This window comes from Natator depressus, chromosome 6 (assembly GCF_965152275.1).
Source record: "Natator depressus isolate rNatDep1 chromosome 6, rNatDep2.hap1, whole genome shotgun sequence".
NCBI classification, from domain to species: domain Eukaryota; kingdom Metazoa; phylum Chordata; order Testudines; family Cheloniidae; genus Natator; species Natator depressus.
The window spans coordinates 13438065-13447657 of record NC_134239.1 but is presented as its reverse complement, the minus strand read 5'-3'; positions in this window follow the sequence as shown (position 1 = coordinate 13447657).

Here is a 9593-nt window from a genome sequence, read left to right as displayed (position 1 = left end):
GGGGAAAGTGGAGTTGCTCCTTCAGAACAGGCTGGAGCCATGTGCCAGAGTAAGGCAAACCAGTGTGGGGCTGGTCCTCTGGTAGGACTATGGAAGGGGTTTATCCAGTATTCTGACTCCTAATTACATTTGACTGAGAAGCTCAGATGCTACAGTATTTTATCCTCACGCACCTCTGCGAGGTAGGGCAGTACTGTTTATCCCCATTGTACAGGTTGGAGAACTGAGGCATGGACTATGGGACTTGCCTAAGATCACATGAGGCTGTGGCAGATAAGGGAATTGAACTAGGGTCTCTAAGTCCTAGGGTAGTGCCCTAAGCACTGGGCCTACCCTTTGCTTGTATCTGCTACTGTAGGGGGTGAATTCATGTTGCTTTCTAGGGTATATGAGCCCAGCATAGGTTGGCTTGTGGCCAGTACTGGGGTTGTAGGCCACTACATTGAGCACCACTGGCTCATAGTGAGACACTTCATAAGAACACTCCCTCTTGGCTACAAAAGAAGCACTTGTCAGCCCAGCCCAGTAGTATGGGTTGTTTTTATCCCAGATTCCCATAGCAGCCGACCATTCCACTACATCCCCCTTACACTGCTCCTTGTTTCACCCTAAACCCTGTAATCTAGATGGCTGGGGTGGCTCCCCTCGCCAATAGCAGCAGTGCCCGTGATCTGAGGCCTTTGGTGCCAGCAGTCTTGACCATGAGCTGGCCCTTGTAATTCGCCCACCCACTTCCTGGATCCCAATAAGGCCAGTCCCAATTCTTGGCTCACCATGCCTCTTCATCCACAACCCTTCTGCTCTCCAATTTCCACAGGTTGCCCCTAGATGGGGCGAACGCTTCCATGCACAGGAACAATATAGTAACTGGAGTTCTGAACAGCACAACTCAGTTGCTCTTAATCCCCCGAGTCTCTGAATAGTAGGCAACTGCCCCCAGTGGGTTGTTTAAACAAATATATTATAAAAATGTCATTTGCAGTCACAGTGCTGTTAACATGCAATAGGCTTCTGCAACGGCCTCTGTTGGAAAACCAGCATTATGGAAAACACTATTTTAAATCCAGTTCAGGGGCCCCTGACCTTGCTGCCCTGTAGCAACTGTGCTGGCCTCTGCTGTGATGTGAGCTGACAAGGAGCCAGACCTGCAGTCTCTCTTAGCTGGCTCCATTATCAACTTCCATGGTAAAATATTTAACTTAGAGCTGCTTCAGTGGTTAAGCTGTTATTGCACCAATAGGGTTGGGGAGCTAAAAGCAAGGTCTAGCTTTGCAGCTGCATTGGAATACCTTGGAGAGCAGTGACATGCTGAGTATGGAAGGTACCACTGCAGAACTTGAGGTTTGGCCTGAGCAGTTACGGTTCCTCCTTGTCTGACTGCATGTTAGGGAGCACAAAAGGTGGTGGCACACGTCCAGACTCCACACTCAAACACAGGCCTCGCTCACTGGTCTGAAAGGTGGTGGTTACCTACAGCAGTGGTCTCCAAACTTTTTCGATCGCCCACTCCAGGGCCAGCTCTAGGGAAGCGTGCAAAAAAAAAAAAAAAAAGCAGCCGCCGGTAGGCCGCCGAAGACGGAGCGGGGAGAGCTGAGCGACCACCGAAGAACCAAAGGTTCAGGAGCACTGCAGCTGCCTTGGCAGTGGCACTCCTTCAGCGGCACCGCTCCTGCTGTGCACCCCCAGGCATGGTCTTGCGCACCCTCTGAGGTGCGCAAACCCCACTTTGGAGACCACTGGCCTACAGGCGTGATTGTGACCTGTTTATTCACTATCGGTGGATTGCAAACAGTTCCAACCGCTAACTTACTTGGTGCTGCCAAAGAGCCAGCTTCCCAAAGCAGAAGACTATTGGCTTTGTGAACAAAAATTCAGATGGAAAAGTGTGAATCAAAATTGGGAGTTAAGAATTTACTAGATGCCCAAAAAGTCACAATAGCCAGAGAACAACCCTGGTTAAAAGCCCATCCACATTGAGAACTGAAGATCACAATTAGAATTTTAATTTCTACATAACAAATGGGATCTGGGAGGAAAGTGATGTGGATGGCAATCACTACACATTAGAAGTTAAAGTGTAGACAATTGATAATTGGAGGGGGCTAAAATATTGGGGGTGGGGAACAATGGAAATCTTAGTGGTCCTTTTAAATGTCTATTAACAAATGGAGACAGTAAATGGTGGTTTAACACATCTGCATTTTCTGCATCACTATATATTTTTTTTGTCTGTATGTGGAAAGAAAGTTGTCTTCATCACAAGTGAGGATAATGAACTACTTTCCAGTTCATTTGTAATTAGGGCTGGGTGTGAAAAAGTTCCCCCTCCCATCCCATATTAGGACAGTCTTTAAAAAACAAAATACCCCCCCCCCCCCCCAAACAAAAAACAAACTTGGTTTTGGATCAACCAAAACATTGTTTTGATTTTCTGAAATGATTGACCATGGCTTTTGAAATTTTTACTCTGCTTAATTTTTTAAAGTCATTTTAAATCAGAAAACTCTTTTTTTGTTTGCTTTGAAAATATTAAATGGAGGCATTTTGACAATGCTGAAACGTCTTCAATTTTTAAGTCTAGATGTTAGAATCATAAGACTGGAAGGGACCTCAAGAGGCCATTTAGTACAGTCCCCTGCACTTTTGGCAGAACTGTTATCTAGACCGTCCCTGACAGGTGTTTGTCCAACCTGCTCTTAAAAATCTCCAATGATGGAGATTCTTCTTCGAGTGATTGCTCATGTGTATTCCACAATAGGTGTGCATGCTCGCCACGTGCACTGGTGTCGGAAGTTTTCCCCTAACAGTACCCATAGGAGAGTGCCCGAGTGACCCCTTGAGTGGACCTCTATGGTGCGGTATAAGGGGCACTGTGTGCTCCCCCTACCCTCATAAGAATGGCCATACTGGGTCAGACCAAAGGTCCATCCAGTCCAGTATCGTGTCTGCTGACAGTGGCCAATGCCAGGTGCCCCAGAGGGAGTGAACCTAACAGGTAATGATCAAGTGATCTCTCTCCTGCCATCCATCTCCACCCTCTGACAATCGGAGGCTAGGGACGCCATTCCTTACCCATCCTGGCTAATAGCCATTAATGGACTTAACCTCCATGAATTTATCTAGTTCTTTTTTAAACCCTGTTATAGTCCTGGCCTTCACAACCTCCTCAGGCAAGGAGTTCCACAGGTTGACTGTGCGCTGTATGAAGAACTTCCTTTTGTTTGTGTTAAGCCTGCTGCCCATTAATTTCATTGGGTGGCCTCTAGTTCTTATATTATGGGAACAAGTAAATAACTTTTCCTTATTCACTTTCTCCACACCACTCATGATTTTATATACCTCTGTCATATCCCCCCTTAGTCTCCTTTTTTACAAGCTGAAAAGTCCTAGCCTCTTTAATCTCTCCTCATGGGACCCATTCCAACCCCCTAATCGTTTTAGTTGCCCTTCTCTGAACCTTTTCTAACACCAGTGTATCTTTTTTGAGATGAGGAGACCACATCTGTATGCAGTATTCAAGATGTGGGCATACCATGGATTTATATAAGGGCAATATGATATCCTCTATCCCTTTTAAAATTATTCCTAACATCCTGTTTGCTTTTTTTTGACTGCCACTGCACACTGCGTGGATGTCGTCAGAACTATCCACAATGACTCCAAGATCTCTTTCCTGATTAGTTGTAGCCCCCATCATATTGTATGTATAGTTGGGGTTATTTTTTCCAATGTGCATTGCTTTACATTTATCCACATTAAATTTCATTTGCCATTTTGTTGCCCAATCACTTAGTTTTGTGAGATCTTTTTGAAGCTAGTGGCAGGGTCAGACCAGATGGCTACAGGAGACTGATCCTATTGGGATCCAGAAAGACTCTCTCCCCCTGAGCCTAAATGTGCACCGGGGTCTCCCTCACGCCGCAGAAGGGGCAGGTGTCTGGGACGGGGGTGAACCGGGCCAAGTACATGCCCATGCGCACGGCTCGGTGAAGGAGCTGCCAGCTGATGGCCCTGGTGGGCCTCGAGACCAGGATGGAATATAGCCTAAGGGGAGTATCCACAGGACCAGGATACCAAGCAAGTATGGGGGACAACTAAAGATAAAACAGGGACAGGAATGAGGTCAGAGAGCTGAATGAGGGGAACCTGACTGGAATACCGAGCAGAGAACCCCGGACAGCACCCACTGCTCCTCGCAGGTGTCAAGGGAGCCAGCGGACCCCAGACAGAGGAACTCTGCCTGGATGCATGAGCAGACGGAGGATCAGAAATAGGCCCCACAGTCACGAGAGACCCCATCGGCCAACCTCCTCTCCCTGGTTTTATAGATGGCCATTTTGGCCAGGGCTAGGAGGAGGTTGACAAGGAGGTCCCATGACTTCATGGGGCCATGGATAGGGAGTGCGTAGATGAGAAGATGAGGGGGGAAAAGTGAAACCAAAAATGTAACATGATGTTCAAGAGGAGCTGGAGTGGGGGCTGCAACCTGGCGCAGTCCAGGTAAATGTGCACCAGGGTCTCCCTCACGCTGCAGAAGGGGCAGGTGTCTGGGACGGGGGTGAACCGGGCCAAGTACACGCCCATGCGCATGGCTCAGTGAAGGAGCCGCCAGCTGATGGCCCTGGTGGGCCTCGAGACCAGGATGGAATATAGGCTGGCCCACCATGGCTCCTCACCCTTCAGAGGTGGCAGGAGGTCCCGCCGCTTCGTGTCGGGGCAGGACAAGAGGGTGAGGACGTGAAAAGTGTGGAGCATGAGCGTGTACAGATGTTTCCTTGGTGCGGTCTGGAATCGAACCGGCTGCAAGTTATGCAGCTGGCTTGTGGTAAAGGGGTGGGATGGCTGGGTAGGTCCATGGGGCAGGGACCCGATGAAAAGGTCCGGAGGGCCTGGGGTGGAGGGTGAGCGGGGTGTGCCCTCTCGCAGGACCCAGTTGAGGTAGGCCCGAGCAGTAGGCGGTAAAGCGGCCCTCACCTCCTGAAGTATGCACCAGGGAGTACGAGGCCTGGAGAGCCCCATGCGCCGAGCGAGCGTCAGGGGATCCAGCCAGCCTTCTCGGTCATAGTCCAAGAGGTCTCCGACTCTGGTGACTTTCACCAGGACCAACCTCTGGCGCACCGAGGGGGACTCCACCACCTGCACACGGAGCTGGGGGTTGTGTAGCAGGGGCTCCAAGACGAGATCCGCCCCCTCGGTGGCTGCCATGGACCTGGTCACCGAGAGCAGTTTCCAGGGCCGGAGAAGGTCCTGGTAGAAGACTGGCAGCCTGGAGTGGTCTTGCGGAAGACCTCTTGGATGGAGATGAAGGAGCTGCCGGTCGTATCAGAGCCCTAGGAAGTGGTGCAGGAAGGTGTGCGCCAGTATGCTCCACACTGGACTACCTGCACCATAAAGGAGCCTCTGCAGGGCCTGGAGGTGGAAGACCTGGACCTGAGTGCGTAGGCACTTCAAGCCCTGCCTTCCCTCCTCCAGGGGCAGGTGGAGGACCCCTGCAGAGACCCAGTGCAGTTCTGGCCAGAATAACTCCAGAATCGACGTCCGAAGGTTGGCCAGGAAACCCGGGGCCGGGACCAGGACCAGAGTGTTGAGCCAGTGCCAGAGCATGGACAGGACTAGCTGGTTCAGCACCAGTGCCCTCCCTCTGAGGGAGAGGCACTGGAGTAGTCCTGTCCATCTCCGGAGCTGCTCTGTCACCCTGCCCTCTAAACCATACCAGTGCTCCGGTGGAGACGGATGCATGGCAGAAAGGTAAACGCTGAGATAGAGCAGCGGACCCACGCTCCACCGGATGGCCTGAAGCGTGGGTGGGAGGGAGTTCACCTGCCACCTGTTCCTGACCAACAGGCCAGAGCTCTTGATCCAGTTGACCCGGGCAGAGGAGGCCGGCGAGTAGATGGTCTGGCAAGCCTCCACCCGCACCAAGTCACCCGGGTCCTGGACCACGAGGAGCACGTCGTCGGCGTACGCCAACAGGACCAGCCGCAGCTCCAGCTCTAGCAGCATCAACCCCTTCAGCTTCCAGCAGAGGAGACAGAGGAAGGGCTTGATCACCAGTGTCAAAGTTTGACTCAGACTCTCAATTTATCAGACCACTCTGTTTTATTAGCAAAGCTGCTCTGCTAATACATTTAGAAGTGAGCCCCCCGAGTGGGGCTTGTGTCTCTTAATTTATACAGCTTGCTGGAGAACAAGTTACAGAGAAGTTACAGACAAAAGAAGAAAAAGATTTTAGTCGCCACCCTTCGAGATCCCTGAGACCAGTCACGTATCTTCAATTACCTGCCACCCTTAACAATCTCCTTTAACAGCTTCCAGTTAACTTAACTAATTGCCCTTCACACCTTCCATTCTGATGCCTGCTTCTTAGACGTGCTGGCTCTATCTTAATTGCTTCTCCATTCAAAAGCTAACTGTCCCTACGTGTGCTCCCTCAGATACTTTGTAACATGTTTTGGCATGCCCTCTCATATACAATGTATCCAGCATGTCCCCTTATACAACGTTTTACTTATACAATGTTATACTTCCACAATCCCCCCTTTTGGTCAAGGCTACGCCCATGACCAATGACTTACTGGATTCCATACATCAATCGTTCTTTTTCATTACTTTCACTGGTGACATTTAACAACATTAGATTAGCACTCTGGTTAGGGGTAACCTGATGGATGGTGTGTCTTGTGCAGTTTTGGATACAACAAGAAATCAATTGAAAACACACAAAGATTATTAGAATTCCAAGTAGGATAGTCAGGATTCCTTGAAACAACCAGTTTCCCAGACTAGAGAAATTGAATAAGTTACTTATCCATTTCCACAAGGAACTTGGTTCTTCGTGAGGAAGGTATGCAATTTGCTCCAGATGGCTAGCACGATTTATTGCCTCATTAGTATTATCAGGTATGTATACACAGCATTCTGTTCCAGTTAGAGCACAGGTCCCTCCTTTGGCTGCCAGTATTATATCTAATGCCCGACGGTTTTGGAGGGCCACTTGTCGGACCGCTCCTGCTTCTTTGGCTAGAGCTTTTAAGCTCTCTCCTGTTTCATTGGCCATGATCTCAACCATCGCTTGTAACCTTAAAAGCCTTTTTGCATGGTGGATTACCCCCCCTACTGGGACTAAAGAAATGCCAACAGCTTCTTCCCAAGTTAGGGGGCTTATGTTATCCACATACCATTTAGCATCTGGCAAGTCCCTCCTTTTTCACCTGAAATTACGGAGGCGATTTCGTGGGAGGGATTGAAGCACCCAGAATTGTGGGAAAAGCTGAGCAGGATAACAGATACCTGACCAATTTGCTGGTAACACAGTGTAAGCATTTTCCCCACAAACCCAATGATGTCCCATTAAAGCTGGGAAGGGTTGACTGCAACCCTTTGACATGTAAGAATTTACAAAGGAGGAATAGTATCCCCCAAAGGGCATGGGATGATTTTCACTGGGAGAAGAGGTAGCATTCACATGACATTTGTAGATGGTGCTGTTTTTCTCAGGGAGGCTGTAGGGGGAGCAGGAGATTGAATCTTTGGTTTGATCCCAGGTTGAGAGGAAGTTTATCTTTCCATACCCAGTTCGCCATTCTCCAACCGTGTTTGAATAGTCCCATACACCATGGGACACGATGTATTGGAGACAGCTGCTCCTCCCTAGATTCAGCCCTGTCCCATTACACACCCAGCACCAGTGGCCCTTTCCTTTCACCACACTTTATAAGTTTAGGAACATATGTTTTTCCCAGCCCCCAAGTGTCATTTTCCTTCCATGTCCTTTTAAGTGGATAGGGTTCTCCAGCAAGCTCTGAGGAATTCAAAGGGATTGCCATGGTGGGGATACTAGCTTGTGAGTGAACTGGGATGTGGCTGCAGACCCAGCAATTAGCCCAGATCCTGAATATTTCTATCTTCACCTGTTGTTGGATGAAAGAATTGTCACTGTCACTCTGGATTCCCCAGACCCTCAGGACACAGTAGCTGAGGATTAAGCTTCTCAAAGGACACATGTTGAAAGCAGGACCCTTTCTGGTTCCGACAACCCCTTTCGAGGGAACCGCAGTCACGGTTTTACGTCCACCAGGCAGCAGGCGCTAGGCTCACTACTGCTTCTTGTTTGTTGGGTCCTGCTGTCTGCTTACCCTCTGCTTCTGGCAACCCTTACGAGAGCGCAGATTGTAAGGTATTGCAGGCTGTTCCTCTTTGTCTTCTGGGGTTGAAGCTGGTTCTGCGTGGTCTTGCAGAGGTGCTTGGTCCCCTTGAGGTGGCGCTGGCTTACACTGTGAGGCGTGGATCCATGCAGCGATGCCGGATAATTTCACTGCTGTCTGGGTGGTGAGCAGTACTTGGTATGGACCCTTCCACCGGGGTTCTAAGGCGTGCTTCCGAAGGTGGTGCCACAGGTAGACCCAATCACCAGGCTCAAGAGTGTGACAGGCAGCAGAGGTGGGTTCCGTCGGCCAAGCTGCTCTCACCTGTGAATGGAAGGAGCTCACAGCTTGCATTAGCCCTTTGCAGTACTGGAGGAGCGTGCTGTGAGTTAGGTTTAGGTCTGGGGCTGGGGTAATAGTAGCCATTGTTTGCATAGGGCGTCCCATGATGATTTCAAATGGACTCAATTTGTGTCTCTGGGATGGGGATGACCGAATTTCCATAAGGGCCAGTGGTAAAGCAGCTGGCCAGTTTAACCCTATGGAACTACAGATTTTTACCAGCTTATTTTTAAGCACACCATTTCACCTTTCAACTGCCCCTGCACTCTGTGGATGGTAAGGGCAGTGCAACAGGTGGGTGACATGTAATACCTGGTTTAGATGTTGAACAATTTTTCCAGTAAAATGTGTTCCCTGGTCACTAGACAAAGTGGCAGGAATTCCCTTGGTAGGGATAATGTGGTTTAACAGACATTTTGCAATGGACAATGAATCAGCTTTGCGACAGGGAAAGGCTTCAATCCAACCCGAAAACAGACATATTATAACTAAAATGAATTCATATTTCTGACACTTTGGCATTTGTACAAAATCAAGTTGCCAGTGTAGGAAAGGTGCTTGAGGCAAACCCCGGAACCCTTGTGTTACTTTTACAGATTTGCCTACATTGTGGCTTTGACAAGTAACACAAGCGGCACAGTGGCGGGTTGCAAAGGAGCTGAAATGGGGAGCCCACCACCCCGCCTTACTCATAGCAGAGACCATCCCCTCCTTGCCGACATGCGAAACACCATGTAGCAGGGCGGCTACAGATGGGTAGAGTGAGAGGGGGGCTACAAAGGTACCGGTGGGCGATCGCCAAAGGGAATCAGAATGCAAAGAGCAACCCAAAGCACTCCAGGAGTCTTTCTCTGTTTCTGGGGCAGAATCCTGGAGCTGAGCAAGATGAGACAGGGATGGTGGTGTTACAGAAACAGAGAGGGGACCAAGAAACGCTTCTAGTGAAGGTTTTATAGTGGCGGCATGTTTTGCAGCAGCATCAGCAAGTGCATTACCTTTTGCCACCTCGGTGTCTGCCACTGAGTGGCCAGTACACTTAACAATTGCCAAGGCAGACGGTAGTAAAACTGCATACAGGAGGGCGGCAATGTAGGGGCCATTCTTGAT